Source organism: Cydia fagiglandana, chromosome 4 (genome assembly GCF_963556715.1).
Source record: "Cydia fagiglandana chromosome 4, ilCydFagi1.1, whole genome shotgun sequence".
Taxonomy (NCBI): Eukaryota; Metazoa; Arthropoda; class Insecta; order Lepidoptera; family Tortricidae; genus Cydia; species Cydia fagiglandana.
In genome coordinates, this window is record NC_085935.1 from 9,240,481 (window position 1) to 9,255,711 (window position 15,231).

A 15,231-nucleotide genomic window follows, 5' to 3' on the forward strand; every position below is an offset into this window, starting at 1 on the left:
ACAGATAATAAAACATAACTTTTCGTAAAAATAAATTTCCAGTCCATTTTTACCCCACGACAAGGTTCAGCGTAGGGATGCGCAACGTGGAGGAGTAGTGTGGGCGCGCACCGGGCGTCAACGGCGTTGCCCTCTAGCGGGCATATTGTGAATTATCGATTCTTGCGTGCCGTGCCGTCGAGCCGCCGCGCCGCGCCCGCCATTGGCTCTACTCATTAATTGGTTTATGTAGCTTGTTCGTAACATGAATTCAAATTTAGCGCGCTCTGGGTCTAAGGGTTGTATTCCACCTGTCCAATTTCTATATCCAATTTGTATTTTGTCTCACATTTCGCTTCATGAGAGAGTGAGACGCAATGACTTTGGACCAAGATATTGGACAGATGGAATAGGTACCTATATTCCACCTTAATCAACAGAGCGATTGTTTCTAGAATAAAACATTACATATTATTATTTCATTTAAGTAAGTAATGATATCTGCTAATGTTATGAATAAATTGAATAAATAGCTACTAATGGTACCAGGTACAATTTTCAAAGCCAATACCTACGTCTAGTTTACTGAAGAGGCAAGAAATTAGTTTAGAAAAAGTTTATCACTCTTACGGCCCGATTCGAACACTGCCAGGCCTATGGAACTCTCCGCGCGAGCTCGGATTAATACCTACGAATGTGCTCCCGTTCACGGTAGAAAAGCAAGCCAGTTGGTTGCCACACGCGCTCACGTACGCACTTCACCGCGCGCCGCACTGTCAATTTTTACGATAGTTAAAAGCTACGTACTCGTAGTAGGTACCTACCTACTATTGAATTTCTTTAATTAAACCCGTAATGTTTATCATGTATGACAAAAGTATAGATAGTTTTAGATATCTATCTATTTGAAATAGGTAGCAAATTTCTAATTTATTTTGGTGAATGTTTATTTTAACGACAGTAGGTAAGTTAACTTTACACCGGAAAGTGCCTATTCATTTTTGCTCTGGTTAACTTATAATTAATTACCTGTATTTATGGGGTTTCTATTATTTTTCTTTATTGTGTAACATTAATATGTATCTGGTTTTAAATTACACGAAGAAACTAATTCTTGCTGGGATTATTGCGCGGTTTATAAAACGGTGTAAACACTGCGGTTACTGCAGGGACATATGACCTTTTAAAATGACTATTTCGCAAACACGCATAGTCGGAATATTAGGTATAATTTAAGATTTAGCTTTCTTTTATTTCACTCCGCTGTTTAAGTAGGTATTTATTTATCATTTCTAAGCATCAGCAACCCTAGCGTTGTGCCGGTGCGCGCGGTGCGGGGAGCGGCGCGTTGAAGGTCACTCCATTGTATTTTTGTGTAGGTATCAAAACGGTAGGTATTTACGTTTTGTTTGAGAGATAAGTATCTGTTCGTAAGAACTATTATATAATCTGTGACACTGCTAATAAGAAGTCACAGCGGTACGATACAGATCTGTCCGTGTCAAGAAATGACATTAAATAAAGAAACGTCACTTTTGACACCTCAGATCGGTATCGTACCGCTATGACTTATTATAAGCATTGTTCGAATCTTCTTATTTAAGGGAAACGAAATAAAAACAAACGAGTTTCAATAGAACAAAACAAACTAGAAGTTCCGGCTGGTGGCTTCGATCAAACAAACCTTTGTTTTGTTACGGTTAAGTAGCAGTATCAGATTGCAGTCCATGTCGGACGTCCGACAACTGGCAAAGGAACGATACTGAGCTATCTGCTACTATAAAACTAATGGTACCATTCCATTTCTAACCGCAGCTGCACTACCGGTACTAAACGCGTCGCTGTCATTGTCAATTTCAATAGTAAAATTGACAGTAGTGCAGCTGTCGTTGGAAATGGAATGTTACCCTAATAATTACTTATGTTGTTTAACCGCTCGTGCTAATATTGGTACCCGAGCAACCGAAAGATTCCAAAATTGAATCACAAGCGTCTGTACTCGTAAGATATCAAATCAAACAAAAGCTAACCAAATCAAATCCAAATGAATGTTATTAAATATTTATCATTCAAAATCATCATTTAAAAGTCAATTCAACTAGCAAACATGAGTAAACAAATCAAAAATTGCATGTGATTACTTTGCCTCACATGTTAATAAAATGCAACTTTGCTATCGGTTTTTGAACAATCAAGAGAGCCTTTGACCAGGTGGTGTGGTACAAAATTAGTTAAATTTGGGTAACACACTGTAACGATTATACTCAAATTTATCATATATATACAGTGGGTGTATATATTTTTTACCAATACGGTTAGGCAACTTACTTAAATAAAATGTTTGTGCGTCATATATTTAAATATTGTCTTTGACTATAGTAATAAGTATTTTTTTCGGTAGTTAAGCTTTATATCATATCATATAATTTTGAACTAAGAAAAGTCAGAATGTTTAAAGGGTAATGCACCCTTAAGCGCTCTATTATTTTAATAGAGTTTGGATTTGTGAAATGTCGCGCAAGATGAACTTAGATTTTGTGAAATCTTATTTAGCCTAAGCAATATAGAAAAATCTGCAGAAAAAATTCGTGTAGTTTTGAAAATTGGTACAGGTATACCTTGTGTTGTCCAGATAAACATACTAAAAGTCCTCGAGGGTAGGGGTTGTGCTGAGGGTGTAGGGGGGGGGTTGAAGGTACCTTTTGTTCATATTTTTACTCATATCTCGAATATCTGTACGAATAGCTTTATAATTAGCTTCAAATCAAGAGTGAACAGGCACCTTCTGGGCGAGCTCGCTCCATCGTAGGCCACGTCTACGCCTCGGCTAGTCTGTGGCCATGAGTAAACCCATGCATAATAAAAAAAAAAAAAACAAAAGTTTTAACATAAAATTTACCACAAATTTGGTTATATTTATTTTTACTATACAATTAATACTTTAGGAGCTACAGGCTGTTAAAGTTAAATAAGAGATAAAAATAGACGATTTAAGAAAACGTCGATTTTTTGTAATTGTTCATCATAAATAAAAAAAAATAGTTTAGAGTAAGCAAGCTAAGCGACCTGCTGATAAAATATAAAAAAACAGGCCATGAGCATGTCGGGCCATGCTCAGTGTAGGGTTCCGTAGTTACCCGTCTGCCAAAATAGACTATTTGCCAAAACTCAAAAACAGCTATACCGATTAGGTTCTCTATATTTTTCCTTGAAAGTCTTTACTAAGCTATGTTTTCACGATTTTTTTCATATTTTTTGGTTATAATAGCTAGGGGAACTAAAGGGTAAACCACAACTTTTTTTTCTTTCCCATCGATTATTTCCGAAAATATTAAGTTGATCAAAAAATGGTTCTCGAGGACCCTTATTCGTTTTAAAAGACCTATCTAACGACACCCCACACCATATTGTGGAAGCGAAAAAAAATTCATACCCACTTTAATGTAGGCCAGTCACCTTAAAAAAATATTTTTCTAGTTACTAATAAGATACTTTTTAGAAATATGTTTCGGAAAAGTTCATACTTGCTCCTGTTAAACCGGGCCTTGGTCCTGACTTTAGGTAACGATAGGTACACAGAGAGTATAACGAAAAAATGTCACGCGTTCCGTCCAATATCGGACATAAAATCAGTCATCGATATGTGGGGACAGCTATCAGACTTGTTTATTGTCTGTGTGACCTGTGACGTACCTATCTACGTATACATAGACATGTAAAGGCCTGTGCACACCGGCTTGCCTGTGCATGACGTGCGCGTGTGCGTGCGCTAAAATGTTGGAGCCGCACACGCACACGTCACGCAAGCGGTGTGCCATCTCTCATAAGAATCTGTATACTACAACGCCGCACGCGCACGTGCACGTCACGCACACGCAGCCGGTGTGCACAGGCCATAAGTCGTTGAAAAGGATATGTAACGTCTAAATTTCACGATGATCTGTATTTGGTTATGCTGTCATAGTTAACAGTAACTAGGACCATTATTATTAATTACTTATAATAATAACAAGACAAGACAAGACAAGACAACAAGACAACCCAACAAGACAACAAGACAAGAGTTATGACAAGACTCATACTCTTAAATATATGATGATAATTATGACTCATACTTTTAGGGTTCCGTAACCAAAGGGTAAAACGGGACCCTGTATTACTAAAATACTCCGCTGTCCATCTGTCTGTCACCAGGCTGTATCTCATGAAAGTTATGAACAGTGATAGCTAGTTGAAATTTTCACAGATGATGTATTTCTGTTGCCGCTATAACAACAAATACTTACTAAAAAGTAGGGAACCCTCAGGGGCAAGTCCGTCTCGCACTTGTCCGGTTTTTTGGTTTGCGACGCTTGTGAACCAAAAGTTTTAAATTGATAGATCAAACTGATGAAAGCAGTCTTAGGAGATGTAGCGCAATGAAATCATGTTGTATACCGGTCACCGAATGCCGAATAAGTTGTGGGGCAAAATCGATACGGAGTGGAAGCCCGAAAACTTCAGATTCTCTGGTCTGGCAGACCCCGCTGGCGATGGCGGGATGAACCGAACTCTCTCTTGAAGGAGTGGCCAGACTCAGCACTAGATAGAGATCAGTGGAGAAATTGGGGTGAGGCCTTTGCCCAGCAGTCGGACACGACATCAGGCTCCAAATAATAGTTATACCTTAGGAATGTTAGAATAGACGAAGAAGTATGGAAGTCTTGAATAGACGGCGTACTCTGGCAATAGTAGTGAAGTCCTTAAAACCTCGTTACTCTACTCTGTCACATCATCCATGCATTGAAGTATCTCTCTCCCAGCAAACATTTTTGGTCGATATTCCGAAAAAGGCACCTATTTTAGGTCGCACAATTTAGGAGACCAAAATGAGGCACGTCGAATCGACGTCGTGGGCACGTGCCGGCGACATAAATGGGGAAAAAACGCACGTGCCGGCGACGTATTTATTGACGGTAAATTAGTGATTACAACCATTAGGTCAACACTAGGTCATGTTTCCGATGTGGATTCGACGTCGCCACGACGTGCCGCGTAGTGAAAATGTACTAATTTGGTATTCTTTACCACCTTTAGACGTGATGGCGACATATTTTTATCCATATAATTACTCTGCGAGGCAATATTTAGATGAGACGCGATGAAGAGAAAAAGAGACACAAACATTTTACGCTTATATATTCTTTTCACTCAGAAACAAAATGTCTAACTAGACGTGCGCGCCGCCGCCATAAGGAGTCAGCGCGCCGCCGCCGCCGCCGGTAGTTTAGAATTCGCGCCGAGACAAAGCCCGCTAGAGTACAAATTTAAAATCAATGGATATAAAGCGCGTGCGACATGCCTAGCTTTAGCGTCCCGACTGTTCCGTTGTTTTTAAATTCATTGCTTGATTTCTTTTAACCCTTAAATCGATAACGTCCACTATAATGGACATCCAAAGAAAAAAATTCTGCACCAAATATTAAAGCATAGCGTTACTTTCCTGTGGTAGCGTACTTACACTACCAGGAAACTACTACTAACTACTACTACTACTTGAATGATATGTTATTTTTAAGTATGAGTATATAAAAAAATATTGGAAACCAGCGTGAACATAATCTTTTTGTCAGTCCTACAGAACGCAGAACTTGCAAGGAAGCATCCGACAGACTGACATTTTACCCATATATTTTTTTTATATGACAGCATTAAGCAGCGTTAAAATAAAACGTGTAATAGGTTACTAACTGGTCTGTTTATTACGTGGCAATATGATTTACATAAAAATGTTTTTTGTTTATGGGTAAAACAAGCGTAAAAAGTGTAATGTCCAGTATTTTGCCCGTTGCAATCGACAACACGGCACTTTTGCTAAGTCCAATATATGTTAGACGTTGCCAAGTATGCGAAGAGTAAAATTATTAAATTTTCTGGTAGTTTTTGTGGTAAATAAATTAAATAGAGGGATGTTAGGTGTTTTAAAACATTTTAAAAAGTCATTACTTGCCGTATTACGTAATGAACCATATTTGGTTAATATGGTTCAAAATTTTTTATGGATTTTTTCCCTGTGGATGTGGTGTGTGTGTGTTGTATTTGTTTCCTGTTTGTGTATGGATTTGTTTTGATCAAGAGACAGACCCGATTTCATTTGAGAAATTTGTTAGGAAAATTTTGATAAAAGTGCATGCATTATTGTAAAAACCATTGCTTAGATGTTACAGCTTCCTAGGATAACCTGCTGTTTGATTTAATGTTAAATAAATGGCGTCAATGACTGGTAAAATTTTACCACATATGAGCCAAAAATATAAAAATAATAGGTTTTACTTCAATTCATTACATAAGTTGACATTATCAGTAAGTGTATTTCTAATAAAAAATGCAATTATTCTATATTTATTTTAAAAAACATGAATTGGACCAAAAAAACCTTATGCACAATCATCAAATCACCCAAAAAACTTAAAAGCTAATTCAAAACACAAATGGAACTTAACACAATTCAGTAATACATACAATATGTGCCGCTTGATTTGCTCCACTTGCCTCCAATGCCTCCTGGAGGTGGGCACTAAATTGGGAGGGAGGCGGCTGATATTTATGCACGTTAATAAGAAGCCAGCGCCAGACAATACTTCCTTACCCATTGCTACAGACCAGGGATGTTGCGGATGCAGATTTTTTGACATCCGCGGATGCGGATGCGAATATTTAAAGGCTCACATCTGCGGATGCGGATGTCAAGATTAGGTACTTAAAAAACGTCAAATATTACATTTTTAGTAAGTTTTATTTAAAACGAAACGTTTAGTATTTGAGCGAGAATGTTGTATTTTTAATAAACAGTAACTTGGCCGACTTTTCTGGATCCAGACGATTTCGATATAGGTAATGACGAAATTATCTAGTACTTACGCCGCCGCTAAGACGTTCCTGTACGACATCCGCATCCGCATAAGCTCCGCATCGTTTTTATGCGGATGCGGATGCAGATGCAGATTCAAAATAATGCGGAAGTTCCGTGGATGCTGATGCGGATGTTCGCAACATCCTTGTTCCTTACCCATTGGAGCATACAGACGTATGGAGCAACTTACGACAGGCCAGGAAACGGTTATTTCGCAGCGTACAGAGGCATTATATCATATCCATGGATATTATCCTCCAGGAATAACAGTTTATGAGAACATTCGGTTTCCACTAAATGTTTAAATAAATAATATAAATGTCAGCGTCTTAAGTCAGCCTTATAAGTGTAAAAAAGGATTTTATATTTGAAGAAGTGAAAGGATTTTACTTATTAATTTGATTTTTATTATGATTGAATCTGTGGCATCTGACATATAACACCCGCCTAGAGAGACAATACTCTCTATTGGCCCTTTCTCTACCTTTTCTACAAATCTTTGGCCTAAGAGTGGCCTAAAGTAGAAAGCTAAAACTTTGCGACCGCGCAAAGCTGGGTTTAACTAAGTATTTACAACAAAAAGATAAAGTTTATTTAAATCCTACAGCGGTAATAAATTTCAGTCTCTAGTGTATCTGTGTTCAACGTCCCACATGGTTTTTTTTTCAGCTGTCCGGATATGCCTATCGAATGTGCATTTAACGCATCAAAATAATATCGAAAACGTATGAATGCTCTCGCTCGTTGTGGATGTGGTCAACAGCGAAAGCAATTCTGACATAATTCTGAAAAAGGGTAAGTCTCTTCTTCCTCGCGTTATCCCGGCATTTCGCCACGGCTCATGGGAGTCTGGGGTCCGCTTGCCAACTAATCCCATGATTTGACGTAGGCACTAATTTTTACGAAAACGACTGCCAGTGCCATTACTGACCTTCCAACCCAGATGGGAAACTAGGCCCGTATTGGGATTAGTCCGGTCTCCTCACGATGTTTTACTTCACCGAAAAGCGACTGGCAAATATCAAATAACATTTCGTACATAAGTTCTGAAAAACTCATTGGTGCGAGCCGGGGTTTGAACCCGCGACCTCCGGATTGAAAGTCGCACGCTGTTACCGCTAGGCCACCAGCGCTTACCCCTTTATTTTCTGAAAAAGGGTAATAAGTACCTACTTAATTTCTCACAAGCGTCTTCAACATCTAAATTGTCATTATTAAGTAGTAGTCGGAAATTTCTCTCGGAATCGTCTCGGATACTTCAGGAAATTTTGATAAGAAATAAAGTTTCGATTTTAAGATGGAAAACTTCGTTTCCCGTGTAAAAAATGAGAAGTTTCCGAAATCAATCCATGTGGAACTTTCGCAATTATGGAAACTTTCCTGAGTTCATATCCGTATTCTCAATCCTTTTAACGCGTAATGCGCCAACGAAGCAATAACCACGAATTCTTTGCATTAAATATATGGACATTTTATTTACGAACAAATAGCAAACTAATCTTTTTCGTAGCAGAGAATCCACCGTGACCTAGAATAACTCGCATACCTAGCTACTACTCAAATGACCAGGACGAATTTTGGTATGGTCAAAAAAACACTCCACCACATACGCTGGTAAATAATACTAAATTTGTGGTACTCGTTCAGAAAAAGCTTTTCAAAATCGGTTTGTGTGAAAAAATATCCGTAATGCCCAAAAATTCTTTATCGGCATGTCCAGTCGAGTATTCGTATTTATTCTATAAACACCCGTCAGAACTGCGGCGCGGACATAGCAAACAACAAGATATTTATTGAAAAAACACTCGGAGATTGGTATGTCAACTGTGAAGGTGTTTATTACAGTTTTTGGATGGCAGTTAAAATTTTGTTGTTGTCGTTGTTTTATGTTAGAAGTAATGTTAGTTGATGCTAGCGAAGTCGACCGACGTTGAGATTTACATCCTTGGGACTATAGAGTAGAATTAATAACTACTACGGGGATGGAACCCTTAGAAAAAGAATTCCATGCTTAATAGTTTGCCTGAAGCCATAAGACGTGAAAATAATAACCCTTAATTTTAAACTATGTTAAAAAAACTCTACCATAATATATTGTAGTAAAGTTATTCACTTAATATTTAACTAGAGACTTATGACCCCACAGTCAAACTCATTGTTGAGTTTTGCGGGGCTATGAATATTTTTAAGAATGCCTTTGTATTTTATTACAAAAATAAAGTTGTCGTGGTTGGCGAACCTACGCTATCAATAGGAAAAAGGGTTAAACAAAAAGAAACGTTAGTTACCGGGCTTGAATAGAAAATCCAAATCAGTTTTGCTCTTACCTATTCGAAGTTTTCTTTTTCTACTTACATTATGTTGATATATGTGGTTTAAGATAAAATAATTACCAAAATTTTTGTTACGGTGTTTTTTTGTACTTATCTACTTGAGGACTAAAATTTTAATTTCCATCTGATGACCTAAGATCCTAAACAATAATTATCTACGTGCAGCGAAGCGCTTTTTAAAGCTAATTCAATTACCTATTTTTATTAAATAACATTTACTGTAGTATTGCAAATTTGAGTTAAGTGCTAAGTATTAACCGTAACTGACTAAACAACATTTAATGTGATTTTATAAATTAAATTGTCAACTTTTAGTAGCAACTACATGTATTTAAATTTGATAAAGAGTTGCGAAACAAGGAATTACACGATGCCGGTTTGTTTGAGGAAATATTATTTAAATGAAGATTTCCAAAGCGAAAAAGTTAGGGGAGGTCGAGTCACATTATGCATCGCGTGCCTGACACACCACGCGTGGGGAAAACTTTTGCACTTTGCAGAATGCATAAGAACTTCCAAGCACTCGGTCTGACTCGACACTCTTTAAATTACTATTTTTTTGGTGAATAATTTGATTACTGGGAATCATTTAGAGAGTTTCCCAGATTTTACAAATGCAAGGTTATCTTCTGGTGATGCATCTTTCCCATCGACCTGAAAAATTGTTGTGGGTAAATTACTACAAGTGGCTTTTTTAGCAGAAAAGAGCCCACTGATGTATAAAATGGACATAGAAGCCTCATAGACTGGAATCATATACTGGGCTAACCTCATTAAGTGTTTAGACTGGCAATTGTATAGCTATAAGTATATATGTTAGACTACCATGACCTTACTGAAAATTTGTACTAAGCGTAGTGCGCGGAAATGAAAATATGTTTTCATTTTAAAAGAATGTAAAAGTTGACATGCAGTTTTGTATTCGACAGTATAAGAGCAAATGAGATGTGCTAGAGGGTAGTTGTGAATTTTGCAGCGCGAGGTGCATTATGCCGCGCACGTAGCGGGCTGTCTGCGCGGCGCGGGGCGCCCGTGCGCACGGCGCGGCGATATTCTGTCGGCACTCGCTACTCGCATACCTAGTACACCTACTTCGGCCAGCCGCTCTTCTATCACCCAACCTCATTTATCATTTAAAGGCTCGCTATACCGAAACTACTCACGGCCGCACGTGAGCCAAACGCAACTCCACTATGACAAATCGATTTCCCCTTTAGATAAAACATTTCGCAAGTCGACTTCAAACGTCGAGCTGCACCAAAGTTTTAAGCGACTGAAAATGTTTAATCCGAAAAGCAATCTGCAAAGAGGCAATAGGAAGAGGATTCCGTGCATATTTATTGCCAGTCTCTAAACCGTTCCTCGGGTGATTCGGTACAAGCAAAGAGACATTATTTTTGTTGTAATTTCAGCGAATGTCCTTTAAAATATTCAGAGTGCTATAGCCGTGCCCATTAACGTGCCCGGTCGCAATTCGGAGCGGGGACTCGTCCGCAAATGGCGGCTATATCATTAACTTGACCCGCGCAACTATCCGCCGCCCGCAAGTTTTTCCCGATATTACACCGGAGAGGTATTCGCGACAACGACAACATGAGCGCCGACCCTAAATTACACACATGCATCTCGGATACGTTGGGGTAACGAAAACTAATAACTAAACCGCCGCTACATCTTTAGGTATTACTTTTTTGTTTCCCTTAGGGCCCAATTTTATATTTCATTGCAGCAGGTGCGTTCTTCATCGAAAGTAAATAAAGTAGGTAGGAGTATGAAATGAAGGTTGATACTAAATTACTTTTTTTTAGTCTTCTATTATGACAGCTCTTTTATGTGTATAGGTATGTAATATGTAATAATAATATACCTACAGCGTACACTTCCTACCGAAGCTCTCACGATAATTGCGAGTACGGATTTCTTTATTAAAGGAATAGTTTGCAGTGAAAACTGAAAACTCAGGTCTCTAGTACGAACTACGAACAAACGCATGCCATCGTAGGGCGGTAAATACAAATATGCCAAACAAATTTTAAGAATCTCTTTGAGTACAAATTCAGAACTTAAAATTAAAACTTGAAAAAATTCAAATTACGATTAAGCTAGAAAATATTTCAAACTATGTAGTTTAAGTTATAATTATAATTTTGACCTTACCAACATGCCCCTAATTTATCATAGATAAAAATCAACTCATCCCATGCAACAAACCATATTTCACTAAACAATGCGACCCAAATTACTTAATCCACTTCAGAGCCGACTGTGATAGCAACAAAGCCTTCATAACTCAGCAATTAAATTAATATTTGAGCAGTGGTAAATGAGAGCACTGATTGTGCGAGGCATTAAATCTCGTGCAACGGCGGTCTCCAGGTGGGTAATGAATACAAACTGCGGGCCGCATGGTAAGCACTACTGTATATTAAGGGAGCGGGCCGCGGTAACCGCTGCCTCGATGCTGAGGAACTGGCTTTGTTCCCTTGCGGACCGTTTTGGATGAACCATTGATTACCTCCGAGAACTCGAAATGTTTCTGAAATGCCAGTAACGATGAGAGTTTTACGATCAGTTAAATAAATGCCTACAAGTAGGAACATATTTATATGACGATGTTTGTACTAAAACTAAACAAACTTTTGATTAGCAAGAATGATATTGCGACATGTAGACCGCGATTAAGACTGCTCACCCATTTCTTTGTGTACTTATATAACAGGCAGGAACTGGTAATCTTGCTCTTTAAGAACAAAAGTCATAAGTCATAAGTTATTTATTCATAAAACCAATTTACACGTTACCACACCACAAAAGGGTAACCTTTCTATTGCGTCTCGTGTTGTTTACGGTATCACTGCGCATAAAATTGTTGTCATTGTGCATTGTAGTTGTTGTGTCTCATTCAATTTCAATCGATAAGTGCAGTACCTGTGACCTCAATAAGTCAATATCAAACAAGAACGATGACTCAAAGGGTTTAAAGCCTCGGGTTTTACCATTCCATTTACCTTCAAACGACAGTGATTTAAAAATGCATGCTTTCTGATGGCATGATACTGCTACGGCTATATTTCGCTGAACTCTATTACACGGAAGTGGCCCGGTTCGAAACGGACAATTCGCAATTACGCCATTTCTAGGAAATGGACAAATCGATAGGGTTCATCGGCACCATAGGCATCATGAGGTAGAGAACCCTCAGGAAGGGTGTCCGCCACACATTACGCCTCCTCCCCTCACCCTTAGACGGAATTCCAGGCAAACATTGCATCGCCCTCTATTCTTTATTTCACCTGCCGGCGGTAATTTATTGCATTTATTTCAGTTTCTGTGAAACGAAGAAGGAATATAGATGTATGTACATAATAATTTTAACCTTTTTTTATTGCATGCACTGCCGTAAACTAATTACTTCTTTTGCATTTTAAATAAGGTATGCGGTTATGGAATAGCTTATTTTCATATACGATTGGCAAGTACCTGTTACATTACTTTTATTTTGTTAATGATAGTTTTTATGGCTGAAATAATAAAATATAGTTAGTCTATGTTTAACTTTTGACAATGCCCCGTACGGTATTAGCTAATACATTTTTTTCTTAGTTTCTAAAGACCTCAAAAATTTTGAGGTAGATATAACTTTCGGAAACAAAACATCCTGACGTATTCTCACTTCGACGTATTTCTCAGTTCGCTTCAAAATGGTTTCAAAACTGAAGACACGAACACGAAACTTCCTTTCCAATTTTCTCTCAATGGCCATTAGGATGAGAAATGCAAAGTAGATTCCCGGACGAAGTCGAGATATGTGTTGGAAAAGAATGAAATTTCAAACTAAACTGGCGCGCCACTGAGACCCATGACCTTTTGGTCTACGAAACGGCTCCAGAATGCAGATTTCCAAAAATATTTTGTATTCACCATGTCTGGCTTTATTCTCTATTGGCTAGATTTCTAACTTTCATGACCTTCATGTATTGAAGAGAAAAATATCCGTGTCATTAACAAGTGAAGCGGCCCTATTCGAACTGTAAGATACGTCAGCTAATAGATCTTGAAACGATATGGATTAGATATGTCAGTCAGATAGTGTCAAACGTGACGTTTCTTCAAAGAAAAATTTCACTTTTGACACTGACACATCTAATCCATATCGTTTCAAGATCTATTAGCTGACGTATCTTAAAGTTCGAATAGGGCAGAAGGTTAACCCAACTGTCCGGCTCCGATTTGACTTAATTTGCTATATGTTAGAATAGTCTAAATTAGTCTAAAATAACAAACAAAATATTTTTTAGCTGCCCAATCTCAAGTAGGGATCGGAATCGGTTTTTGGCAAAAACTTCGAAATAACCATATTTTTCGAATTATTTTAAACTCGAAATGTAGGACTTAGTTGTGTATTTAGGTTACGACTTCGTATTATTAGATTGCCCAATTAGAAATGAAATAGGTAATTATCAAAGAACGAAAAAATACCGTTTTCGTTCCCATACAAAAAATCCCTGCTCCAAAGTACTAAAAATTACTACTGGCTAAATCCTTTGATTAGATACAGTTTTGTTCAAGCAAATTGCTAGTTTAATTACTGGTTTGAATGTATTTTTGACATAATGAAATATCAAAATAAATTGAATACGCATGTACACTTGTAATTACTGGTTTGAATATATTTTTGAGATAATGAAATATAAAAATAAATTGAATCGGCCTGTACACATGCACAGCCGAATAGAATTATTGCTTTATAAGTAACCCTTGTTTCCTAAGTACTTATACAGTTGGAGTTTGTATAAACAAGTGACTAACGTTGCGCTCTGTGATCGTGTGGACACTACGAAGTTAATAACAGACTACGTTAAGTTAGTCAACGCTCCGGACTAACAGCTATTTCAATATTACTTACTTCGGAAATCCTGTTGTTGTGAAGGCGGAGAAGACAAGTTGTGTAACAAAGTGAACCGGCCCCTAAAATACATCGTGAGTTAACGCAGTGTCAACAGGTTACTTGAGTCGAGGAGACTGTCTATAATTTAGCGAGGATGGACTAAGTTGTGGACAGTGTCCATGTTCATTTACAGGCGCACTAGATAGTTTAAATTAATGTGACTAATGCATTATACGTTTGACATTAAAAACTGTCACGTTTACCTACACTCACGTTTAAAGTCAAGTGGTAATACCTACGTGTGAAAATTACTGCAGTTATTAGCACGTCTAAGTAAGGATGCAGTGTTTAATTTTAATATAGACATAAACTAATAACATGTCTTTACGTAAATTATATTATAAAAATTATATAGTTTATACCACATAAGCACCTAGATATAAATTTCATTTAGGTACACAAAATAATTATGGATGCCATACAGGGGTCCCTTTGTTTCCCATAAAGTTTTAAGTCATAATGTATTATTTGTCATCTGATCGTTAGTCGTCATAAAACTGAAACCGTTAATTTTTCAGGATTTTCGTATGGTTATTCTGTAGATAGGTTAGGTTAGGTTTGATTTATGGCAATCCTGAAAAGTTACGCGTTTCTGAGAAAAACCAATTATGACTAATGAAAATTCGGACAAACAATACATTATGACTTAAAACTATTTGGGAAACAATAGAGACCCATGCTATACATCATATAAGGCCTGATTCATAACGAAGCCGGCTGAATCAAGATTTGTTATTATATAATTTATTCAAAATTTGCTTTGTTATATGCCCTCCATCATACATTCGACTACTTTCAGGAGAAAAAAGTAATCAGATGCTCTAAAAGAAATAAAAAATACGTTCAATTAAGGCTCCCTCCATAAATAACAGTTTTTCTCCGCCACTAATTTGTTAGTGTTCTCACATTACTTACGGAAACTTCTTTCTTCGTAGCTACCTCACTAAAGGTAAATTAAACATAAATTAAACTGACTATTTCATTGTGGTAAGCCATATTTCCATATTAAGAGCCGGACCCCTGCCGGGAAACATAGTTTCTTCTTATAAAGCAAGGGTGTGGGGAGGTTCAGACAAGTT

General features: G+C 37.5%; 1 protein-coding gene across 2 annotated transcripts in view; it reads right to left on the reverse strand.

The window, feature by feature from the left end:
* Positions 1 to 15,231, reverse strand: part of LOC134663649 (protein muscleblind) — a 402,754-nt gene that overhangs the window by 161,295 nt on the left and 226,228 nt on the right. The window lies entirely within an intron of this gene.